The sequence below is a fragment of the Oncorhynchus masou genome, chromosome 1, assembly GCF_036934945.1.
Source record: "Oncorhynchus masou masou isolate Uvic2021 chromosome 1, UVic_Omas_1.1, whole genome shotgun sequence".
NCBI classification, from domain to species: domain Eukaryota; kingdom Metazoa; phylum Chordata; class Actinopteri; order Salmoniformes; family Salmonidae; genus Oncorhynchus; species Oncorhynchus masou.
In genome coordinates, this window is record NC_088212.1 from 75,294,537 (window position 1) to 75,320,922 (window position 26,386).

General features: G+C 40.4%; 1 protein-coding gene and 7 non-coding genes across 10 annotated transcripts in view; 7 read left to right on the forward strand and 1 right to left on the reverse strand.

Moving 5' to 3' along the window:
* Positions 1-26,386, reverse strand: part of LOC135550655 (DENN domain-containing protein 5A-like) — a 73,977-nt gene that overhangs the window by 29,433 nt on the left and 18,158 nt on the right. The gene's annotated exons all lie outside the window — the stretch shown is intronic.
* Positions 9,457-9,511, forward strand: LOC135551593 (U7 small nuclear RNA). Its single transcript, XR_010457336.1, has one exon. It is a non-coding gene; the product is annotated as a U7 small nuclear RNA (small nuclear RNA).
* LOC135551599 (U7 small nuclear RNA) lies at positions 12,253-12,307 on the forward strand. Its single transcript, XR_010457337.1, has one exon. It is a non-coding gene; the product is annotated as a U7 small nuclear RNA (small nuclear RNA).
* Positions 15,051-15,104, forward strand: LOC135551648 (U7 small nuclear RNA). Its single transcript, XR_010457345.1, has one exon. It is a non-coding gene; the product is annotated as a U7 small nuclear RNA (small nuclear RNA).
* LOC135551607 (U7 small nuclear RNA) lies at positions 17,847-17,901 on the forward strand. The gene has a single exon (XR_010457338.1). It is a non-coding gene; the product is annotated as a U7 small nuclear RNA (small nuclear RNA).
* LOC135551612 (U7 small nuclear RNA) lies at positions 20,644-20,698 on the forward strand. Its single transcript, XR_010457339.1, has one exon. It is a non-coding gene; the product is annotated as a U7 small nuclear RNA (small nuclear RNA).
* On the forward strand, positions 23,440-23,494 carry LOC135551617 (U7 small nuclear RNA). Its single transcript, XR_010457341.1, has one exon. It is a non-coding gene; the product is annotated as a U7 small nuclear RNA (small nuclear RNA).
* Positions 26,239-26,293, forward strand: LOC135551625 (U7 small nuclear RNA). Its single transcript, XR_010457342.1, has one exon. It is a non-coding gene; the product is annotated as a U7 small nuclear RNA (small nuclear RNA).

Sequence of the window (26,386 nt, forward strand, 5' to 3'; positions counted from 1 at the left end):
TTAGCAAGGGCCAATATGTTTTGATTGTACTATTATTATACTGACATCTTAGCAAGGGCCAATATGTTTTGATTATATTATTATTATACTGACATCTTAGCAAGGGCCAATATGTTTTGATTATATTATTATTATTCTGACATCTTAGCAAGGGCCAATATGTTTTGATTATATTATTATTATACTGACATCTTAGCAAGGGCCAATATGTTTTGATTGTACTATTATTATACTGACATCTTAGCAAGGGCCAATATGTTTTGATTATATTATTATTATACTGACTGCTGTTAAGAATAGCCAATATGTTTTGATTGTATTATTATTATACTGACATCTTAGCAAGGGCCAATATGTTTTGATTATATTATTATTATACTGACATCTTAGCAAGGGCCAATAATCAGCCAAAGATAAAGTAAATGATCTCCATCCCTGGGGAGTTTATAAAACACCTCCTATCACACAGGTGTCAGTCTGCTGATTCATTCAGTCTTATCCTGATTTAGACACAGACAAGGAGATAGAAAACCTAGGTCTGCATCTCTCTCCCTGTGCCATGGCTCGGGTCCAGTCCTCCTCCAGTCCGGCTGTCACACACATTATACACCACATTTTAGAGCTGAGGGAGCCTGTGGCTGCGTGGGACGTATGACGTCCCTGAGTCAGGAGATCTGGTCCAATCCAGAGCCTCTCCCAGACCTTCCTCTCTAACCCATCAGATTTCTAACTTCCTTTCTGTGATAACCCACAAATAGGACCATTTCTGATTGGTCTGACGGGTAAACCTGTCTGGCCTAATCCAACATTTTCCTCACCCACTCTCCTACAGTGGGGTGATCCAGTGATGGCACACAGTACATCAGATTATTGATGATGCTGTGGAAAAGAAATCCTCTTTCCTGAGTACTGAGTAATGTAATTGATTCATTGTGTCTGCTTGACCATGTTATTCTGCTTATTTTAGCTGGAATTTAGTGACAGCTGAACAAAACTGAAGAATCACTAGCTAGGTTTCCATCCAATTGGTGACAGATTTTCATGTGAATATTCTAAAATCTGCATAAATAAAATATGCACATTTCCAACCAGTTGTGTGATTCCACCAAACTGATCAAAATCAATGCTTGATGATGTAGTGCAATGTGTTTCCATTACATTTTCAACTCTACCTATAGTTTTGTCACAAAACAATATTGTGTTAAATACAAAAATTTATCTACTCTGGTTTTGACATGTCCACTCTATCCAACAGTTCACAGATACAGTGTGGGTAGACTGTGCAGGGTGGCTCGTCTATATGATGAGATTATTATGGATAAGAGCAAGAATGTTTGTATTTGTCAAAACGGCAGTCAAGTATCATTCATCATGTCACCAGAATAAAGACCCTCAACTTTTATTGGAAAGGACTTTCACCACCCTGTGAAGTTCATCATTATTTATTTCATCTATAGCCTAATAAACTGCATGCTTTCCCAAGTTATTATGGGAGGATCACACAGCATGCCATTGTGTGACTCCCCAAGTTTACTTCGATATGATGGTTATTATATCAATATTTGCAGATAAAGGCATTTCCACTGCCATTTTGTGCATAATTAATTTGACAGACACAGAAAGATACCCCCATGTCGAACCAACAAATTATCTGACACCATTTATTGTACCAAAACCTGGTGTCCATCACAGGTGTCATGATTATTTTTTATACGGTATGACTTTACTCGCATAAAAACATGGTTTGTGATGATGATGAGGGAAAATAATGCTAATGCTCACCCTATTTTATTTCACTGTGCATCTTTGCTGTGATTCAGATTTAAAGGTAAGTGTTGATGTCTCTCTGTTATTCAACCCGGGGTCAGACAAAAATACATATTTTTATGCCCAATGTTTTTATGAATGTCACTAGCAACAACAGAATAAACAAATGACATACCTACAGTAGAAAAGAGGAGAGTATCTTCTATCTCAACCTCTAACCTTGAGCCAATTACACTCACTGGAGTATCTGACATAGGCTTTGAAAAGCACCAGCAAATAGGCTACCAGTGTGACAAGTGCCGCTGGCTGCTGGTAAGCTTTCTTGACTTGGATATACATTTTTGACAATACATGGCTAACCTTTGTTTAACCAGCAGCTTCACCCATAGCGAGCAGGTGAAAGGGAAGAACTACCATTGACCTTTGGGTCTAGGGCTCCTTTGTGTGTCTACTTGCTCCTCAGGTTGTCCTTGCTCACCTCAGTTCCTCATTCCAAGTTTTTCTTTCTCCCAGGCCCACAGTCCCAGACCCAAACCCAGCACCTAACCCCTGGTTTTCCATCCCGGATATAAGCACGATTTCCAATCCAGCCCCAACACCAACCCATTTCTTCCTGGTGCCAGCACCAACCCTGGATACAGAAGTGACCGACCACAATTGCCACCTCCAGCCAGACCCCACCCCCAACATAAAGACACAAATATACCGTCAACCATTCCACCAGACCAGGTATTTCTAAACTGCCGGGGCTACACTAAATAAAAATGTGATTCACATTTGTTTTTTATATCCCTTCACATTTTAAAACATTCAATTTATATTTTCCAATGGGGCTATATATTTGGGAGAGGTATTTTTATTGCATAAGTAGCCTTGTTTCACTGCCAAAAATAAAATGAAACCATCTAGTGTTCAGTGAAATAACAACACAATATCAAATACAGGTAGTCTAGTCAAATAATTAACATCCAATCACATTAACCTATGCTCTCTCGCGGGAATTCCACTAACGGTCCGTATGTAGCCAAACGTAGCTGCTGCTCATTCCGTTTGCTCGAAAACTGATAAATGGTTAAAAAAAAGTAAGGCCTTGTCCATAGACACATACCAACTCTACTGGTAGTTCTGCTGCTACCAGCAGTACTACGCCTGCACCTGTCCACGACACAAGTTGTTCTGCTTCTACGAGCACATCCAATGTTAGCATCAGTAATTCTACATTTGTTGTTAGCCCAGTTAGCATGGACACTGACAGTTGTGAACCTGATGCAGCCGAAGAGCTACTGCCCCCTTACCCAGGAAAACACAGAACAACAGCCAGGGACATTAGATCATCAAAGAGGGGCAAATATGATGAGAACTACATTGATTTGGGGTTCAATTATATTGGGAGTAGTGCATTTCCTCAGCCACAGCGTGTTATATCTGCAAAAGTACAATCTCACAAGTCAATGAAACCTTCACTCTTGCGCAGACATTTAGAAACAAATCATGCCAATTTGAAATATAAGCCACAGGAGTTTTTTGAGTGAGAATTAAGACGACTTTTCAGTAGTAAGACATGTATGAAAGCAACAGATACCATTAATAAGAAGGGGCTAAAACTCGTCTTTCAACCACTCCACAAATGTCTTGTTAATTAACAAACTATATAGTTTTGGCAAGTCGGTTAGGACATCTACTTTGTGCATGACACAAGTAATTTGTCCAACAATTGTTTACAGACAGAGTACTTTCCTTAAATTCACTGTATCACAATTCCATTTGGTCAGACGTTTACATACACAAAATAGACTGTGCATTTAAACAGCTTGGAAAATTCCAGAAAATGAAGTCATGGCTTTAGAAGCTTCTGATAGGCTAATTGACATAATTGGAGTCAATTGGAGGTGTAACTGTGGATGTATTTCAAGGCCAACCTTCAAACTCGGTGCCTCTTTGCTTGACATCATTGGAAAATCAAAAGAAATCAGCCAAGACTTCAACAACAACAACAAAAAATGGTAGACCTCCACAAGTCTGGCTCATCCTTGGTAACAATGTCCAAACACCTGAAGGTTCCCACGTTCATCTGTACAAACAATAGTACCAAGTATAAACACCATGGGACCACGCAGCCGTCATACCGCTCAGAAAGGAGACGCGTTGTTTCCTAGAGATGAACATACATTGGTGCGAGAAGTGCAAATCAATCTGAGAACAACAGCAAAGGACCTTGTGAAGATGCTGGAGGAAGCAGATACAAAAGTACTATATCCACAGTAAAACGAGTCCTATATTGACATAACCTGAAAGGCTGCTCAGCAAGGAAGAAGCCACTACTCCAATACTGCCATAAAAAAGCTAGACTACGGTTTGCAACTGCACATGGGGACAAAGATCGTACTTTTTGGAGAAATGTCCTCTGGTCTGATGAACATAAAATAGAACTGTTTGGCCATAATGACCATCGTTATGTTTGGAGGAAAAAGGGGGAGGCTTGCAAGCCGAAGAACACCATCCCAAGCACGGGGGTGGCAGCATCATGTTGTAGGGGTGTTTTGCTGCAGGAGGGACTGAAAAATGGTGCATTTCACAAAATAGATGGCATCATGAGGCAGGAGAGGACCTAACACCTCAGCTCGTGCTGTATGGGGTGGGCCGAAGGCCTATTCCATCGAAGGCCTTCACCAAGTTCTGGCCCACCCTCACGTGCTTGAAGGAAGCACTGTGGTCCTCCCGCAACCTGCTGGTAGGGGAAAGCGTAGAGACCACCCCCCAGGCAGTGGCCATGGTAGGCCACGGAAGCCCTGGGGTGGTACGGAGGGAAGGGGGCCTCGACCCCAGGTGAAGGGTCCCCCACAACACCCTAGGTCCCGGCGGCCACGGACTGACAGCGCTGCGGCGCCTAGGGCGATGCGCCTAGGGGGGATCTCCTCTGGGCCCCGCAGGAAGGGACGGTAATTTATTCAGAAGAGCAGGATGAGGACTCACCCCGCTCCTGTACAAGGGACCGAAGACAGCCTTTTAACAAAGTGACTTTTTAACATAAATGTAACTTTCAAATGCTGTGTTTTATGCTTTGTTGCCATTTTTCTGTGTATGAAATGATGTAAAACATGTATGAGCTGTTTTTAAAGGAAATGTGTTAATAAAACTTTTCCAAAAGAAAAAAAATGAGGCAGGAAAATTACGTGGATATATTGAAGCAACATCTCAAGACATCAGTCAGGAAGTTAAAGCTTGTTCGCAAATGAGTCTTCCAAATAGACACCATCCCAACCGTGAAGCACGGGGGTGGCAGCATACTTCCAAAGTTGTGGCTAAATGGTTTAAGGACAACAAAGTCAAGGTATTGGAGTGGCCATCACAAATCCCTGACCTCATCCTATAGAAAATGTGTGGCCAGAATTGAAAAGGCGTGTGCGAGCAAGGACTCCTACAAACCTGACTCAGTTACACCAGCTCTGTCAGGAGGAATGGGCCAAAATTCACCCAATTTATTGTGGGAAGCTTGTGGAAGGCTACCCGAAACGTTTGACACAAGTTAAACAATTTCAAGACAATGCTACCAAATACTAATTGAGTATATGTAAACTTCTAATCCACTGGGAATGTGATGAAAGAAATAACAGCTGAAATTAATCATTCTCTCTTCTATTATTCTGACATTTCACATTCTTAAAATGAAGTGGTGATCCTAACAGACCTAAGACAGGGAATTTTTACTTTGATTAAATGTCAGGAGTTGTGAAAAAACTGAGTTAAAATGTATTTGGCTAAGGTGTATGTAAACTTCCAACTTCAACTGTATATGGTGACCTACCGAGTGGTTAGGACAGGCAAGCCCCATACTATTGTGGAGGACTTAATTATTCCTGCTGCCGCGGATATGGCTGGGACAACGCTGGGGGTAAAGGACAAGAAAACTATACAGACAATGTCTTCATCAAACAACACCGTTTCACGACGCATCAGTGACATGGCAGGAGATGTTTTGAAACAATTACTGCTTTGCATACAAGCCAGTGAATTCTATGTGTTATAGCTGGATGAGTCAACAGACATGGCGGGCCTGGTACAGCTCCTGGTATATGTCCGTTACGTCTGCAAACCACTGGAAACCAGGACAACTGGAGAGGATATTTTTAAATGACTGGACAGCTTTGTGACATCAAATGGACATTGACGGTCAAGATATGTTGGTATCTGTACTGATGGTGCAAAAGTCATGACAGGGAGACATAGTGGAGTGGTAACACGCGTACAAGGAGTTGCTCCCGACGTCACTTGGGTACACTGCAGCATCCACCAAGAGGCTCTTGCTGCCAAAGGAATGCCTGACAGCTTGAAAGACGTTTTGGACACTACAGTGAAAATGGTTACCTTTGTTAAAGCAAAGCCCCTGAGCTCTTGTGTATTTTCTACACTCTGCAATGATATGGGCAGCGACCATGTAACCATTTTGCAACATACAGAAGTGCGCTGGTTATCAAGGGGCAAAATATTGACACATTTTTTTTTAAATTGAGAGACGTTCTTAAGGTTTTCTTTACTGACCATAATTTTCACTTGTCTGACCACTTGCATGATGACAAGTTTCTCACACGACTGGCCTATCTGGGTGATGTTTTTTCTTGACTGAATGATCTGAATCTGGTATTACAGGGACTCACCGCAACTATATTCCATGTGCGGGACAACATTGAGACTATGATTAAGAAGTTAGAGCTCTGGATTAACAAGGACAACACACAGGTCTTTCCAGCATTGTATTATTGTTTTGTGTGCAAATTAACTCAAGCTTACGAACAATGTCAAATGTGATATAGCAAAGCAGAAATGACAGAAACAACTGGATTCGTTATCCCTTTCATGACCTGCCTCCAGTCCACTTACCGAAATCTGAACAAGAGAGCCTCATCGAAATTGCAACAAGCGGTTCTGTGAAAATATAATTTAATCAGAAGCCACTGCCAGATTTCTTGTGCTATAAAGACACTGATGTCCTATGCAACCATGTACTTACAGTGGGGCAAAAAAGTATTTAGTCAGACACCAATTGTGCAAGTTCTCCCACTTAAAGAGATGAGAGAGGCCTGTAATTTTCATCATAGGTACACTTCAACTATGACAGACAAAATTAGAAACACAATCCAGAAAATCACGTTGTAGGATATTTAATGAATTTATTGGCAAATTATGGTGGAAAATAAGTATTTGGTCAATAACAAAAGTTTATCTCAATACTTTGTTATATACCCTTTGTTGGCAATGACAGAGGTCAAACATTTTCTGTAAGTCTTCACAAGGTTTTCACACACTGTTGCTGGTATTTTGGCCCATTCATCCATGCAGATCTCCTCCAGAGCAGTGATGTTTTGGGGCTGTTGCGGGGCAACACAGACTTTCAACTCCCTCCAAAGATTTTCTATGGGTTGAGATCTGAAGACTGGCTAGGCCACTCCAGGACCTTGAAATGCTTCTTACGAAGCCACTCCTTTGTTGCCAGGGCGGTGTGTTTGGGATCATTGTCATGCTGAAAGACCCAGCCACGTTTCATCTTCAATGCCCTTGCTGATGGAAGGAGGTTTTCACTCAAAATCTCACAATACATGGCCCCATTCATTCTTTCCTTTACACGGATCAGTCGTCCTGGTCCATTTGCAGAAAAACAGCCCCAAAGCATGATGTTTCTACCCCCATGCTTCACAGTAGGTATGGTGTTATTTGGATGCAACTCAGCATTCTTTGTCCTCAAAACACGACGAGTTGAGTTTTTACCAAAAAGTTATATTTTGGTTTCATCTGACCATATGCCATTCTCCCAGTCTTCTTCTGGATCATCCAAATGCTCTCTAGCAAACTTCAGACGTGCCTGGCTTAAGCAGGGGGACACATCTGGCACTGCAGGATTTGAGTCGCTGGCGGCGTAGTGTGTTACTGATGGTAGGCTTTGTTACTTTGGTCCCAGCTCTCTGCAGGTCATTCACTAGGTCCACCCGTGTGGTTCTGGGATTTTTGCTCACTGTTCTTGTGATCATTTTGACCCCACGGGGTGAGATCTTGCGTGGAGCCCCAGATCGAGGGAGATTATTAGTGGTCTTGTATGTCTTCCATTTCCTAATAATTGCTCCCACAGTTGATTTCTTCAAACCAAGCTGCTTACCTATTCAGATTCAGTCTTCACAGCCTGGTGCAGGTCTACAATTTTGTTTCTGGTGTCCTTTGACAGCTCTTTGGTCTTGGTCATAGTGGAGTTTGGAGTGTGACTGTTTGAGGTTGTGGACAGGTGTCTTTTATACTGATAACAAGTTCAAACAGGTGCCATTAATACAGGTAACAAGTGGAGGACAGAGGAGCCTCTTAAAGAAGAAGTTACAGGTCTGTGAGAGCCAGAAATCTTGCTTGTTTGTTGGTGACCAAATACTTATTTTCCACCATAATTTGCAAATAAATTCATTAAAAATCCTACATTTATAAAAAGTATTTAGATTTTAAAGTGCGCCTCGATTTGATTTGATTATAAAAAGCTTGGGAACCTGATGATTGTTACCTGTTTGATTCTTACCTGTTTTTGTTTATTGACTGCATTTCTTTTCAGTCTTTTGTTATTTTCTCATTTCATTAACTTACATTGATGTTTGAATTGTTTATTATTTAGAATTTTTACTAAATTTGATTAGAAATGTTATTTTGAAGAAAATAACAAATGTATTGTCTTTGTTGAACCAGCTAAACAGCTGTTCTTAGCAAACATGTGTTTGCCGTTACCTTTCTAGCTAATAGGCTGTTAGAGATTACACTTCCTCTTCCAATTATAATGTGGGGAGGTAAAAATAATGAAAAACGATGTACCAAATCTAGTCATTTTAAAATGTTGATTACGTCTTGCAACAAGGCAACAAGTCGTCCCAGATAAATGATGCAGTGCCCCCCTTGGGTCAATAGAGATATTCCGTGTGACTAACACTTCAGTTAATTACTATAGCTCAAACCTTTGACCAATCAATTAAATTTTGTAAATTCCAGATCTCTATGGCAAGACACATCATTCACCCGAGTTTAGTCAAAATCAGCCCAGTGCTGTCTGAGAAATCGTGTGACTAACGTACAAATGGACAGAGACAGATCCACAGTCCCCTCCCCAATTTCATTGTGGGGGACAATTGTCATTCACCTGATGACGTGATATATATATTTTTTGCTAACATATGATGGGTCGCTGGTTTGCCTGGGATGGGGTACCTGGGCAAGAAAATTGTGGCTGTAGAATATATATTTTTTGCTAACATATGATGGGTCGCTGGTTTGCCTGGGATGGGGTACCTGGGCAAGAAAATTGTGGCTGTAGAATTAACTGCTTAATCTGCTGTTTACTTTCACGTCCATAGCCTAGAATGCTGGGCTGGAAACTAGGCCAGAATTGTGAACAATTAGACTAGCCAAACAATGGAGTAGTATGTCAACAATACTAGGCACAATCCGACAGGAGACAAACAGAGAGCACAGAGAACACGGCATTCATCATGCTATCTATCCAGTCATGAAAACCTGGCTACTATACAACTATAAAACTAGATATATGTTAATGTAAAATTTGCATATACCCCACCCACTCCCCTCCCCCATATTCCAGTGTGTGCCACCCATGACCGAGAAACGTACATGCCAAAGAGAGTCCATATCATGATTTGATGATGAATCATGGAAAATTTGCTTTTTTAGTATTTGTCCAGTAGGTTTTCTCATAGAGGAAGCCCCACAAATATGTTAAGGATAAACACTGAAAATATGATGTGAGCATCAGTAGCCTATATAATGCACCACGAAACACTAGGCCTATACATCATTATGTAAGTTAGTGTTATGTCTGGTTTTCATTGTTATATAGTTAGCTCTGAATACAGGGCAGGGCAACTCATAGCCAAGAAAAAAGTGATCAATTAACACTTGTTTAACAAGTGAGAGAGGCCTGTAATTTTCATCATAGGTACACTTCAACTATGACAGACAAAATTAGAAAAAAGAATTCCAGAAATTCACATTGTAGGATATTTAATGAATTTATTGGCAAATTATGGTGGAAAATAAGTATTTGGTCAATAACAAAAGTTTATCTCGATACTTTGTTATATACCCTTTGTTGGCAATGACAGAGGTCAAACGTTTTCTGTAAGTCTTCACAAGGTTTTCACACACTGTTGACGGTATTTTGGCCCATTCATCCATGCAGATCTCCTCCAGAGCAGTGATGTTTTGGGGCTGTTGCTGGGCAACACAGACTTTCAACTCCCTCCAAAGATTTTCTGTGGGGTTGAGATCTGGAGACTGGCTAGGCCACTCCAGGACCTTGAAATGCTTCTTACGAAGCCACTCCTTCGTTGCCCGGGCGGTGTGTTTGGGATCATTGTCATGCTGAAAGACCCAGCCACGTTTCATGTTCAATGCCCTTGCTGATGGAAGGAGGTTTTCACTCAAAATCTCACAATACATGGCCCCATTCATTCTTTCCTTTACACGGATCAGTCGTCCTGGTCCATTTGCAGAAAAACAGCCCCAAAGCATGATGTTTCTACCCCCATGCTTCACAGTAGGTATGGTGTTATTTGGATGCAACTCAGCATTCTTTGTCCTCCAAATACGACGAGTTGAGTTTTTACCAAAAAGTTATATTTTGGTTTCATCTGACCATATGCCATTCTCCCAGTCTTCTTCTGGATCATCCAAATGCTCTCTAGCAAACTTCAGACGTGCCTGGCTTAAGCAGGGGGACACATCTGGCACTGCAGGATTTGAGTCGCTGGCGGCGTAGTGTGTTACTGATGGTAGGCTTTGTTACTTTGGTCCCAGCTCTCTGCAGGTCATTCACTAGGTCCACCCGTGTGGTTCTGGGATTTTTGCTCACTGTTCTTGTGATCATTTTGACCCCACGGGGTGAGATCTTGCGTAGAGCCCCAGATCGAGGGAGATTATCAGTGGTCTTGTATGTCTTCCATTTCCTAATAATTGCTCCCACAGTTGATTTCTTCAAACCAAGCTGCTTACCTATTCACATTCAGTCTTCCCAGCATGGTGCAGGTCTGCAATTTTGTTTCTGGTGTCCTTTGACAGCTCTTTGGTCTTGGCCATAGTGGAGTTTGGAGTATGACTGTTTGAAGTTGTGGACAGGTGTCTTTTATACTGATAACAAGTTCAAACAGGTGCCATTAATACAGGTAACAAGTGGAGGACAGAGGAGCCTCTTAAAGAAGAAGTTACAGGTCTGTGAGAGCCAGAAATCTTGCTTGTTTGTTGGTGACCAAATACTTATTTTCCACCATAATTTGCAAATAAATTCATTCAAAATCCTAAATTTATAAAAAGTATTTAGATTTTAAAGTGCGCCTCGATTTGATTTGATTATAAAAAGCTTGGGAACCTGATGATTGTTACCTGTTTGATTCTTACCTGTTTTTGTTTATTGACTGCATTTCTTTTCAGTCTTTTGTTATTTTCTCATTTCATTAACTTACATTGATGTTTGAATTGTTTATTATTTAGAATTTTTACTAAATTTGATTAGAAATGTTATTTTGAAGAAAATAACAAATGTATTGTCTTTGTTGAACCAGCTAAACAGCTGTTCTTAGCAAACATGTGTTTGCCGTTACCTTTCTAGCTAATAGGCTGTTAGAGATTACACTTCCTCTTCCAATTATAATGTGGGAGGTAAAAATAATGAAAAACGATGTACCAAATCTAGTCATTTTAAAATGTTGATTACTTCTTGCAACAAGGCAACAAGTCGTCCCAGATAAATGATGCAGTGCCCCCTTGGGTCAATAGAGATATTCCGTGTGACTAACACTTCAGTTAATTACTATAGCTCAAACCTTTGACCAATCAATTAAATTTTGTAAATTCCAGATCTCTATGGCAAGACACATCATTCACCCGAGTTTAGTCAAAATCAGCCCAGTGCTGTCTGAGAAATCGTGTGACTAACGTACAAATGGACAGAGACAGATCCACAGTCCCCTCCCCAATTTCATTGTGGGGGACAATTGTCATTCACCTGATGACGTGATATATATATTTTTTGCTAACATATGATGGGTCGCTGGTTTGCCTGGGATGGGGTACCTGGGCAAGAAAATTGTGGCTGTAGAATTAACTGCTTAATCTGCTGTTTACTTTCACGTCCATAGCCTAGAATGCTGGGCTGGAAACTAGGCCAGAATTGTGAACAATTAGACTAGCCAAACAATGGAGTAGTATGTCAACAATACTAGGCACAATCCGACAGGAGACAAACAGAGAGCACAGAGAACACGGCATTCATCATGCTATCTATCCAGTCATGAAAACCTGGCTACTATACAACTATAAAACTAGATATATGTTAATGTAAAATTTGCATATACCCCACCCACTCCCCTCCCCCATATTCCAGTGTGTGCCACCCATGACCGAGAAACGTACATGCCAAAGAGAGTCCATATCATGATTTGATGATGAATCATGGAAAATTTGCTTTTTTAGTATTTGTCCAGTAGGTTTTCTCATAGAGGAAGCCCCACAAATATGTTAAGGATAAACACTGAAAATATGATGTGAGCATCAGTAGCCTATATAATGCACCACGAAACACTAGGCCTATACATCATTATGTAAGTTAGTGTTATGTCTGGTTTTCATTGTTATATAGTTAGCTCTGAATACAGGGCAGGGCAACTCATAGCCAAGAAAAAAGTGATCAATTAACACTTGTTTAACAAGTGAGAGAGGCCTGTAATTTTCATCATAGGTACACTTCAACTATGACAGACAAAATTAGAAAAAAGAATTCCAGAAATTCACATTGTAGGATATTTAATGAATTTATTGGCAAATTATGGTGGAAAATAAGTATTTGGTCAATAACAAAAGTTTATCTCGATACTTTGTTATATACCCTTTGTTGTCAATGACAGAGGTCAAACGTTTTCTGTAAGTCTTCACAAGGTTTTCACACACTGTTGACGGTATTTTGGCCCATTCATCCATGCAGATCTCCTCCAGAGCAGTGATGTTTTGGGGCTGTTGCTGGGCAACACAGACTTTCAACTCCCTCCAAAGATTTTCTGTGGGGTTGAGATCTGGAGACTGGCTAGGCCACTCCAGGACCTTGAAATGCTTCTTACGAAGCCACTCCTTCGTTGCCCGGGCGGTGTGTTTGGGATCATTGTCATGCTGAAAGACCCAGCCACGTTTCATGTTCAATGCCCTTGCTGATGGAAGGAGGTTTTCACTCAAAATCTCACAATACATGGCCCCATTCATTCTTTCCTTTACACGGATCAGTCGTCCTGGTCCATTTGCAGAAAAACAGCCCCAAAGCATGATGTTTCTACCCCCATGCTTCACAGTAGGTATGGTGTTATTTGGATGCAACTCAGCATTCTTTGTCCTCCAAATACGACGAGTTGAGTTTTTACCAAAAAGTTATATTTTGGTTTCATCTGACCATATGCCATTCTCCCAGTCTTCTTCTGGATCATCCAAATGCTCTCTAGCAAACTTCAGACGTGCCTGGCTTAAGCAGGGGGACACATCTGGCACTGCAGGATTTGAGTCGCTGGCGGCGTAGTGTGTTACTGATGGTAGGCTTTGTTACTTTGGTCCCAGCTCTCTGCAGGTCATTCACTAGGTCCACCCGTGTGGTTCTGGGATTTTTGCTCACTGTTCTTGTGATCATTTTGACCCCACGGGGTGAGATCTTGCGTAGAGCCCCAGATCGAGGGAGATTATCAGTGGTCTTGTATGTCTTCCATTTCCTAATAATTGCTCCCACAGTTGATTTCTTCAAACCAAGCTGCTTACCTATTCAGATTCAGTCTTCCCAGCATGGTGCAGGTCTGCAATTTTGTTTCTGGTGTCCTTTGACAGCTCTTTGGTCTTGGCCATAGTGGAGTTTGGAGTATGACTGTTTGAAGTTGTGGACAGGTGTCTTTTATACTGATAACAAGTTCAAACAGGTGCCATTAATACAGGTAACAAGTGGAGGACAGAGGAGCCTCTTAAAGAAGAAGTTACAGGTCTGTGAGAGCCAGAAATCTTGCTTGTTTGTTGGTGACCAAATACTTATTTTCCACCATAATTTGCAAATAAATTCATTCAAAATCCTAAATTTATAAAAAGTATTTAGATTTTAAAGTGCGCCTCGATTTGATTTGATTATAAAAAGCTTGGGAACCTGATGATTGTTACCTGTTTGATTCTTACCTGTTTTTGTTTATTGACTGCATTTCTTTTCAGTCTTTTGTTATTTTCTCATTTCATTAACTTACATTGATGTTTGAATTGTTTATTATTTAGAATTTTTACTAAATTTGATTAGAAATGTTATTTTGAAGAAAATAACAAATGTATTGTCTTTGTTGAACCAGCTAAACAGCTGTTCTTAGCAAACATGTGTTTGCCGTTACCTTTCTAGCTAATAGGCTGTTAGAGATTACACTTCCTCTTCCAATTATAATGTGGGGAGGTAAAAATAATGAAAAACGATGTACCAAATCTAGTCATTTTAAAATGTTGATTACTTCTTGCAACAAGGCAACAAGTCGTCCCAGATAAATGATGCAGTGCCCCCCTTGGGTCAATAGAGATATTCCGTGTGACTAACACTTCAGTTAATTACTATAGCTCAAACCTTTGACCAATCAATTAAATTTTGTAAATTCCAGATCTCTATGGCAAGACACATCATTCACCCGAGTTTAGTCAAAATCAGCCCAGTGCTGTCTGAGAAATCGTGTGACTAACGTACAAATGGACAGAGACAGATCCACAGTCCCCTCCCCAATTTCATTGTGGGGGACAATTGTCATTCACCTGATGACGTGATATATATATTTTTTGCTAACATATGATGGGTCGCTGGTTTGCCTGGGATGGGGTACCTGGGCAAGAAAATTGTGGCTGTAGAATTAACTGCTTAATCTGCTGTTTACTTTCACGTCCATAGCCTAGAATGCTGGGCTGGAAACTAGGCCAGAATTGTGAACAATTAGACTAGCCAAACAATGGAGTAGTATGTCAACAATACTAGGCACAATCCGACAGGAGACAAACAGAGAGCACAGAGAACACGGCATTCATCATGCTATCTATCCAGTCATGAAAACCTGGCTACTATACAACTATAAAACTAGATATATGTTAATGTAAAATTTGCATATACCCCACCCACTCCCCTCCCCCATATTCCAGTGTGTGCCACCCATGACCGAGAAACGTACATGCCAAAGAGAGTCCATATCATGATTTGATGATGAATCATGGAAAATTTGCTTTTTAGTATTTGTCCAGTAGGTTTTCTCATAGAGGAAGCCCCACAAATATGTTAAGGATAAACACTGAAAATATGATGTGAGCATCAGTAGCCTATATAATGCACCACGAAACACTAGGCCTATACATCATTATGTAAGTTAGTGTTATGTCTGGTTTTCATTGTTATATAGTTAGCTCTGAATACAGGGCAGGGCAACTCATAGCCAAGAAAAAAGTGATCAATTAACACTTGTTTAACAAGTGAGAGAGGCCTGTAATTTTCATCATAGGTACACTTCAACTATGACAGACAAAATTAGAAAAAGAATTCCAGAAATTCACATTGTAGGATATTTAATGAATTTATTGGCAAATTATGGTGGAAAATAAGTATTTGGTCAATAACAAAAGTTTATCTCGATACTTTGTTATATACCCTTTGTTGGCAATGACAGAGGTCAAACGTTTTCTGTAAGTCTTCACAAGGTTTTCACACACTGTTGACGGTATTTTGGCCCATTCATCCATGCAGATCTCCTCCAGAGCAGTGATGTTTTGGGGCTGTTGCTGGGCAACACAGACTTTCAACTCCCTCCAAAGATTTTCTGTGAGGTTGAGATCTGGAGACTGGCTAGGCCACTCCAGGACCTTGAAATGCTTCTTACGAAGCCACTCCTTCGTTGCCCGGGCGGTGTGTTTGGGATCATTGTCATGCTGAAAGACCCAGCCACGTTTCATGTTCAATGCCCTTGCTGATGGAAGGAGGTTTTCACTCAAAATCTCACAATACATGGCCCCATTCATTCTTTCCTTTACACGGATCAGTCGTCCTGGTCCATTTGCAGAAAAACAGCCCCAAAGCATGATGTTTCTACCCCCATGCTTCACAGTAGGTATGGTGTTATTTGGATGCAACTCAGCATTCTTTGTCCTCCAAATACGACGAGTTGAGTTTTTACCAAAAAGTTATATTTTGGTTTCATCTGACCATATGCCATTCTCCCAGTCTTCTTCTGGATCATCCAAATGCTCTCTAGCAAACTTCAGACGTGCCTGGCTTAAGCAGGGGGACACATCTGGCACTGCAGGATTTGAGTCGCTGGCGGCGTAGTGTGTTACTGATGGTAGGCTTTGTTACTTTGGTCCCAGCTCTCTGCAAGTCATTCACTAGGTCCACCCGTGTGGTTCTGGGATTTTTGCTCACTGTTCTTGTGATCATTTTGACCCCACGGGGTGAGATCTTGCGTAGAGCCCCAGATCGAGGGAGATTATCAGTGGTCTTGTATGTCTTCCATTTCCTAATAATTGCTCCCACAGTTGATTTCTTCAAACCAAGCTGCTTACCTATTCAGATTCAGTCTTCCCAGCATGGTGCAGGTCTGCAATTTTGTTTCTGGTGTCCTTTGACAGCTCTTTGGTCTTGGCCATAGTGGAGTTTGGAGTATGACTGTTTGAAGTTGTGGACAGGTGTCTTTTATACTGATAACAAGTTCAAACAGGTGCCATTAATACAGGTAACAAGTGGAGGACAGAGGAGCCTCTTAAAGAAGAAGTTACAGGTCTGTGAGAGCCAGAAATCTTGCTTGTTTGTTGGTGACCAAATACTTATTTTCCACCATAATTTGCAAATAAATTCATTCAAAATCCTAAATTTATAAAAAGTATTTAGATTTTAAAGTGCGCCTCGATTTGATTTGATTATAAAAAGCTTGGGAACCTGATGATTGTTACCTGTTTGATTCTTACCTGTTTTTGTTTATTGACTGCATTTCTTTTCAGTCTTTTGTTATTTTCTCATTTCATTAACTTACATTGATGTTTGAATTGTTTATTATTTAGAATTTTTACTAAATTTGATTAGAAATGTTATTTTGAAGAAAATAACAAATGTATTGTCTTTGTTGAACCAGCTAAACAGCTGTTCTTAGCAAACATGTGTTTGCCGTTACCTTTCTAGCTAATAGGCTGTTAGAGATTACACTTCCTCTTCCAATTATAATGTGGGGAGGTAAAAATAATGAAAAACGATGTACCAAATCTAGTCATTTTAAAATGTTGATTACTTCTTGCAACAAGGCAACAAGTCGTCCCAGATAAATGATGCAGTGCCCCCCTTGGGTCAATAGAGATATTCCGTGTGACTAACACTTCAGTTAATTACTATAGCTCAAACCTTTGACCAATCAATTAAATTTTGTAAATTCCAGATCTCTATGGCAAGACACATCATTCACCCGAGTTTAGTCAAAATCAGCCCAGTGCTGTCTGAGAAATCGTGTGACTAACGTACAAATGGACAGAGACAGATCCACAGTCCCCTCCCCAATTTCATTGTGGGGGACAATTGTCATTCACCTGATGACGTGATATATATATTTTTTGCTAACATATGATGGGTCGCTGGTTTGCCTGGGATGGGGTACCTGGGCAAGAAAATTGTGGCTGTAGAATTAACTGCTTAATCTGCTGTTTACTTTCACGTCCATAGCCTAGAATGCTGGGCTGGAAACTAGGCCAGAATTGTGAACAATTAGACTAGCCAAACAATGGAGTAGTATGTCAACAATACTAGGCACAATCCGACAGGAGACAAACAGAGAGCACAGAGAACACGGCATTCATCATGCTATCTATCCAGTCATGAAAACCTGGCTACTATACAACTATAAAACTAGATATATGTTAATGTAAAATTTGCATATACCCCACCCACTCCCCTCCCCCATATTCCAGTGTGTGCCACCCATGACCGAGAAACGTACATGCCAAAGAGAGTCCATATCATGATTTGATGATGAATCATGGAAAATTTGCTTTTTTAGTATTTGTCCAGTAGGTTTTCTCATAGAGGAAGCCCCACAAATATGTTAAGGATAAACACTGAAAATATGATGTGAGCATCAGTAGCCTATATAATGCACCACGAAACACTAGGCCTATACATCATTATGTAAGTTAGTGTTATGTCTGGTTTTCATTGTTATATAGTTAGCTCTGAATACAGGGCAGGGCAACTCATAGCCAAGAAAAAAGTGATCAATTAACACTTGTTTAACAAGTGAGAGAGGCCTGTAATTTTCATCATAGGTACACTTCAACTATGACAGACAAAATTAGAAAAAAAGAATTCCAGAAATTCACATTGTAGGATATTTAATGAATTTATTGGCAAATTATGGTGGAAAATAAGTATTTGGTCAATAACAAAAGTTTATCTCGATACTTTGTTATATACCCTTTGTTGGCAATGACAGAGGTCAAACGTTTTCTGTAAGTCTTCACAAGGTTTTCACACACTGTTGACGGTATTTTGGCCCATTCATCCATGCAGATCTCCTCCAGAGCAGTGATGTTTTGGGGCTGTTGCTGGGCAACACAGACTTTCAACTCCCTCCAAAGATTTTCTGTGGGGTTGAGATCTGGAGACTGGCTAGGCCACTCCAGGACCTTGAAATGCTTCTTACGAAGCCACTCCTTCGTTGCCCGGCGGTGTGTTTGGGATCATTGTCATGCTGAAAGACCCAGCCACGTTTCATGTTCAATGCCCTTGCTGATGGAAGGAGGTTTTCACTCAAAATCTCACAATACATGGCCCCATTCATTCTTTCCTTTACACGGATCAGTCGTCCTGGTCCATTTGCAGAAAAACAGCCCCAAAGCATGATGTTTCTACCCCCATGCTTCACAGTAGGTATGGTGTTATTTGGATGCAACTCAGCATTCTTTGTCCTCCAAATACGACGAGTTGAGTTTTTACCAAAAAGTTATATTTTGGTTTCATCTGACCATATGCCATTCTCCCAGTCTTCTTCTGGATCATCCAAATGCTCTCTAGCAAACTTCAGACGTGCCTGGCTTAAGCAGGGGGACACATCTGGCACTGCAGGATTTGAGTCGCTGGCGGCGTAGTGTGTTACTGATGGTAGGCTTTGTTACTTTGGTCCCAGCTCTCTGCAGGTCATTCACTAGGTCCACCCGTGTGGTTCTGGGATTTTTGCTCACTGTTCTTGTGATCATTTTGACCCCACGGGGTGAGATCTTGCGTAGAGCCCCAGATCGAGGGAGATTATCAGTGGTCTTGTATGTCTTCCATTTCCTAATAATTGCTCCCACAGTTGATTTCTTCAAACCAAGCTGCTTACCTATTCAGATTCAGTCTTCCCAGCATGGTGCAGGTCTGCAATTTTGTTTCTGGTGTCCTTTGACAGCTCTTTGGTCTTGGCCATAGTGGAGTTTGGAGTATGACTGTTTGAAGTTGTGGACAGGTGTCTTTTATACTGATAACAAGTTCAAACAGGTGCCATTAATACAGGTAACAAGTGGAGGACAGAGGAGCCTCTTAAAGAAGAAGTTACAGGTCTGTGAGAGCCAGAAATCTTGCTTGTTTGTTGGTGACCAAATACTTATTTTCCACCATAATTTGCAAATAAATTCATTCAAAATCCTAAATTTATAAAAAGTATTTAGATTTTAAAGTGCGCCTCGATTTGATTTGATTATAAAAAGCTTGGGAACCTGATGATTGTTACCTGTTTGATTCTTACCTGTTTTTGTTTATTGACTGCATTTCTTTTCAGTCTTTTGTTATTTTCTCATTTCATTAACTTACATTGATGTTTGAATTGTTTATTATTTAGAATTTTTACTAAATTTGATTAGAAATGTTATTTTGAAGAAAATAACAAATGTATTGTCTTTGTTGAACCAGCTAAACAGCTGTTCTTAGCAAACATGTGTTTGCCGTTACCTTTCTAGCTAATAGGCTGTTAGAGATTACACTTCCTCTTCCAATTATAATGTGGGGAGGTAAAAATAATGAAAAACGATGTACCAAATCTAGTCATTTTAAAATGTTGATTACTTCTTGCAACAAGGCAACAAGTCGTCCCAGATAAATGATGCAGTGCCCCCCTTGGGTCAATAGAGATATTCCGTGTGACTAACACTTCAGTTAATTACTATAGCTCAAACCTTTGACCAATCAATTAAATTTTGTAAATTCCAGATCTCTATGGCAAGACACATCATTCACCCGAGTTTAGTCAAAATCAGCCCAGTGCTGTCTGAGAAATCGTGTGACTAACGTACAAATGGACAGAGACAGATCCACAGTCCCTCCCCAATTTCATTGTGGGGGACAATTGTCATTCACCTGATGACGTGATATATATATTTTTTGCTAACATATGATGGGTCGCTGGTTTGCCTGGGATGGGGTACCTGGGCAAGAAAATTGTGGCTGTAGAATTAACTGCTTAATCTGCTGTTTACTTTCACGTCCATAGCCTAGAATGCTGGGCTGGAAACTAGGCCAGAATTGTGAACAATTAGACTAGCCAAACAATGGAGTAGTATGTCAACAATACTAGGCACAATCCGACAGGAGACAAACAGAGAGCACAGAGAACACGGCATTCATCATGCTATCTATCCAGTCATGAAAACCTGGCTACTATACAACTATAAAACTAGATATATGTTAATGTAAAATTTGCATATACCCCACCCACTCCCCTCCCCCATATTCCAGTGTGTGCCACCCATGACCGAGAAACGTACATGCCAAAGAGAGTCCATATCATGATTTGATGATGAATCATGGAAAATTTGCTTTTTTAGTATTTGTCCAGTAGGTTTTCTCATAGAGGAAGCCCCACAAATATGTTAAGGATAAACACTGAAAATATGATGTGAGCATCAGTAGCCTATATAATGCACCACGAAACACTAGGCCTATACATCATTATGTAAGTTAGTGTTATGTCTGGTTTTCATTGTTATATAGTTAGCTCTGAATACAGGGCAGGGCAACTCATAGCCAAGAAAAAAGTGATCAATTAACACTTGTTTAACAAGTGAGAGAGGCCTGTAATTTTCATCATAGGTACACTTCAACTATGACAGACAAAATTAGAAAAAAGAATTCCAGAAATTCACATTGTAGGATATTTAATGAATTTATTGGCAAATTATGGTGGAAAATAAGTATTTGGTCAATAACAAAAGTTTATCTCGATACTTTGTTATATACCCTTTGTTGGCAATGACAGAGGTCAAACGTTTTCTGTAAGTCTTCACAAGGTTTTCACACACTGTTGACGGTATTTTGGCCCATTCATCCATGCAGATCTCCTCCAGAGCAGTGATGTTTTGGGGCTGTTGCTGGGCAACACAGACTTTCAACTCCCTCCAAAGATTTTCTGTGGGGTTGAGATCTGGAGACTGGCTAGGCCACTCCAGGACCTTGAAATGCTTCTTACGAAGCCACTCCTTCGTTGCCCGGGCGGTGTGTTTGGGATCATTGTCATGCTGAAAGACCCAGCCACGTTTCATGTTCAATGCCCTTGCTGATGGAAGGAGGTTTTCACTCAAAATCTCACAATACATGGCCCCATTCATTCTTTCCTTTACACGGATCAGTCGTCCTGGTCCATTTGCAGAAAAACAGCCCCAAAGCATGATGTTTCTACCCCCATGCTTCACAGTAGGTATGGTGTTATTTGGATGCAACTCAGCATTCTTTGTCCTCCAAATACGACGAGTTGAGTTTTTACCAAAAAGTTATATTTTGGTTTCATCTGACCATATGCCATTCTCCCAGTCTTCTTCTGGATCATCCAAATGCTCTCTAGCAAACTTCAGACGTGCCTGGCTTAAGCAGGGGGACACATCTGGCACTGCAGGATTTGAGTCGCTGGCGGCGTAGTGTGTTACTGATGGTAGGCTTTGTTACTTTGGTCCCAGCTCTCTGCAGGTCATTCACTAGGTCCACCCGTGTGGTTCTGGGATTTTTGCTCACTGTTCTTGTGATCATTTTGACCCCACGGGGTGAGATCTTGCGTAGAGCCCCAGATCGAGGGAGATTATCAGTGGTCTTGTATGTCTTCCATTTCCTAATAATTGCTCCCACAGTTGATTTCTTCAAACCAAGCTGCTTACCTATTCAGATTCAGTCTTCCCAGCATGGTGCAGGTCTGCAATTTTGTTTCTGGTGTCCTTTGACAGCTCTTTGGTCTTGGCCATAGTGGAGTTTGGAGTATGACTGTTTGAAGTTGTGGACAGGTGTCTTTTATACTGATAACAAGTTCAAACAGGTGCCATTAATACAGGTAACAAGTGGAGGACAGAGGAGCCTCTTAAAGAAGAAGTTACAGGTCTGTGAGAGCCAGAAATCTTGCTTGTTTGTTGGTGACCAAATACTTATTTTCCACCATAATTTGCAAATAAATTCATTCAAAATCCTAAATTTATAAAAAGTATTTAGATTTTAAAGTGCGCCGATTTGATTTGATTATAAAAAGCTTGGGAACCTGATGATTGTTACCTGTTTGATTCTTACCTGTTTTTGTTTATTGACTGCATTTCTTTTCAGTCTTTTGTTATTTTCTCATTTCATTAACTTACATTGATGTTTGAATTGTTTATTATTTAGAATTTTTACTAAATTTGATTAGAAATGTTATTTTGAAGAAAATAACAAATGTATTGTCTTTGTTGAACCAGCTAAACAGCTGTTCTTAGCAAACATGTGTTTGCCGTTACCTTTCTAGCTAATAGGCTGTTAGAGATTACACTTCCTCTTCCAATTATAATGTGGGGAGGTAAAAATAATGAAAAACGATGTACCAAATCTAGTCATTTTAAAATGTTGATTACTTCTTGCAACAAGGCAACAAGTCGTCCCAGATAAATGATGCAGTGCCCCCCTTGGGTCAATAGAGATATTCCGTGTGACTAACACTTCAGTTAATTACTATAGCTCAAACCTTTGACCAATCAATTAAATTTTGTAAATTCCAGATCTCTATGGCAAGACACATCATTCACCCGAGTTTAGTCAAAATCAGCCCAGTGCTGTCTGAGAAATCGTGTGACTAACGTACAAATGGACAGAGACAGATCCACAGTCCCCTCCCCAATTTCATTGTGGGGGACAATTGTCATTCACCTGATGACGTGATATATATATTTTTTGCTAACATATGATGGGTCGCTGGTTTGCCTGGGATGGGGTACCTGGGCAAGAAAATTGTGGCTGTAGAATTAACTGCTTAATCTGCTGTTTACTTTCACGTCCATAGCCTAGAATGCTGGGCTGGAAACTAGGCCAGAATTGTGAACAATTAGACTAGCCAAACAATGGAGTAGTATGTCAACAATACTAGGCACAATCCGACAGGAGACAAACAGAGAGCACAGAGAACACGGCATTCATCATGCTATCTATCCAGTCATGAAAACCTGGCTACTATACAACTATAAAACTAGATATATGTTAATGTAAAATTTGCATATACCCCACCCACTCCCCTCCCCCATATTCCAGTGTGTGCCACCCATGACCGAGAAACGTACATGCCAAAGAGAGTCCATATCATGATTTGATGATGAATCATGGAAAATTTGCTTTTTTAGTATTTGTCCAGTAGGTTTTCTCATAGAGGAAGCCCCACAAATATGTTAAGGATAAACACTGAAAATATGATGTGAGCATCAGTAGCCTATATAATGCACCACGAAACACTAGGCCTATACATCATTATGTAAGTTAGTGTTATGTCTGGTTTTCATTGTTATATAGTTAGCTCTGAATACAGGGCAGGGCAACTCATAGCCAAGAAAAAAAAGTGATCAATTAACACTTGTTTAACAAGTGAGAGAGGCCTGTAATTTTCATCATAGGTACACTTCAACTATGACAGACAAAATTAGAAAAAAGAATTCCAGAAATTCACATTGTAGGATATTTAATGAATTTATTGGCAAATTATGGTGGAAAATAAGTATTTGGTCAATAACAAAAGTTTATCTCGATACTTTGTTATATACCCTTTGTTGGCAATGACAGAGGTCAAACGTTTTCTGTAAGTCTTCACAAGGTTTTCACACACTGTTGACGGTATTTTGGCCCATTCATCCATGCAGATCTCCTCCAGAGCAGTGATGTTTTGGGGCTGTTGCTGGGCAACACAGACTTTCAACTCCCTCCAAAGATTTTCTGTGGGGTTGAGATCTGGAGACTGGCTAGGCCACTCCAGGACCTTGAAATGCTTCTTACGAAGCCACTCCTTCGTTGCCCGGGCGGTGTGTTTGGGATCATTGTCATGCTGAAAGACCCAGCCACGTTTCATGTTCAATGCCCTTGCTGATGGAAGGAGGTTTTCACTCAAAATCTCACAATACATGGCCCCATTCATTCTTTCCTTTACACGGATCAGTCGTCCTGGTCCATTTGCAGAAAAACAGCCCCAAAGCATGATGTTTCTACCCCCATGCTTCACAGTAGGTATGGTGTTATTTGGATGCAACTCAGCATTCTTTGTCCTCCAAATACGACGAGTTGAGTTTTTACCAAAAAGTTATATTTTGGTTTCATCTGACCATATGCCATTCTCCCAGTCTTCTTCTGGATCATCCAAATGCTCTCTAGCAAACTTCAGACGTGCCTGGCTTAAGCAGGGGGACACATCTGGCACTGCAGGATTTGAGTCGCTGGCGGCGTAGTGTGTTACTGATGGTAGGCTTTGTTACTTTGGTCCCAGCTCTCTGCAGGTCATTCACTAGGTCCACCCGTGTGGTTCTGGGATTTTTGCTCACTGTTCTTGTGATCATTTTGACCCCACGGGGTGAGATCTTGCGTAGAGCCCCAGATCGAGGGAGATTATCAGTGGTCTTGTATGTCTTCCATTTCCTAATAATTGCTCCCACAGTTGATTTCTTCAAACCAAGCTGCTTACCTATTCACATTCAGTCTTCCCAGCATGGTGCAGGTCTGCAATTTTGTTTCTGGTGTCCTTTGACAGCTCTTTGGTCTTGGCCATAGTGGAGTTTGGAGTATGACTGTTTGAAGTTGTGGACAGGTGTCTTTTATACTGATAACAAGTTCAAACAGGTGCCATTAATACAGGTAACAAGTGGAGGACAGAGGAGCCTCTTAAAGAAGAAGTTACAGGTCTGTGAGAGCCAGAAATCTTGCTTGTTTGTTGGTGACCAAATACTTATTTTCCACCATAATTTGCAAATAAATTCATTCAAAATCCTAAATTTATAAAAAGTATTTAGATTTTAAAGTGCGCCTCGATTTGATTTGATTATAAAAAGCTTGGGAACCTGATGATTGTTACCTGTTTGATTCTTACCTGTTTTTGTTTATTGACTGCATTTCTTTTCAGTCTTTTGTTATTTTCTCATTTCATTAACTTACATTGATGTTTGAATTGTTTATTATTTAGAATTTTTACTAAATTTGATTAGAAATGTTATTTTGAAGAAAATAACAAATGTATTGTCTTTGTTGAACCAGCTAAACAGCTGTTCTTAGCAAACATGTGTTTGCCGTTACCTTTCTAGCTAATAGGCTGTTAGAGATTACACTTCCTCTTCCAATTATAATGTGGGGAGGTAAAAATAATGAAAACGATGTACCAAATCTAGTCATTTTAAAATGTTGATTACTTCTTGCAACAAGGCAACAAGTCGTCCCAGATAAATGATGCAGTGCCCCCCTTGGGTCAATAGAGATATTCCGTGTGACTAACACTTCAGTTAATTACTATAGCTCAAACCTTTGACCAATCAATTAAATTTTGTAAATTCCAGATCTCTATGGCAAGACACATCATTCACCCGAGTTTAGTCAAAATCAGCCCAGTGCTGTCTGAGAAATCGTGTGACTAACGTACAAATGGACAGAGACAGATCCACAGTCCCCTCCCCAATTTCATTGTGGGGGACAATTGTCATTCACCTGATGACGTGATATATATATTTTTTGCTAACATATGATGGGTCGCTGGTTTGCCTGGGATGGGGTACCTGGGCAAGAAAATTGTGGCTGTAGAATTAACTGCTTAATCTGCTGTTTACTTTCACGTCCATAGCCTAGAATGCTGGGCTGGAAACTAGGCCAGAATTGTGAACAATTAGACTAGCCAAACAATGGAGTAGTATGTCAACAATACTAGGCACAATCCGACAGGAGACAAACAGAGAGCACAGAGAACACGGCATTCATCATGCTATCTATCCAGTCATGAAAACCTGGCTACTATACAACTATAAAACTAGATATATGTTAATGTAAAATTTGCATATACCCCACCCACTCCCCTCCCCCATATTCCAGTGTGTGCCACCCATGACCGAGAAACGTACATGCCAAAGAGAGTCCATATCATGATTTGATGATGAATCATGGAAAATTTGCTTTTTTAGTATTTGTCCAGTAGGTTTTCTCATAGAGGAAGCCCCACAAATATGTTAAGGATAAACACTGAAAATATGATGTGAGCATCAGTAGCCTATATAATGCACCACGAAACACTAGGCCTATACATCATTATGT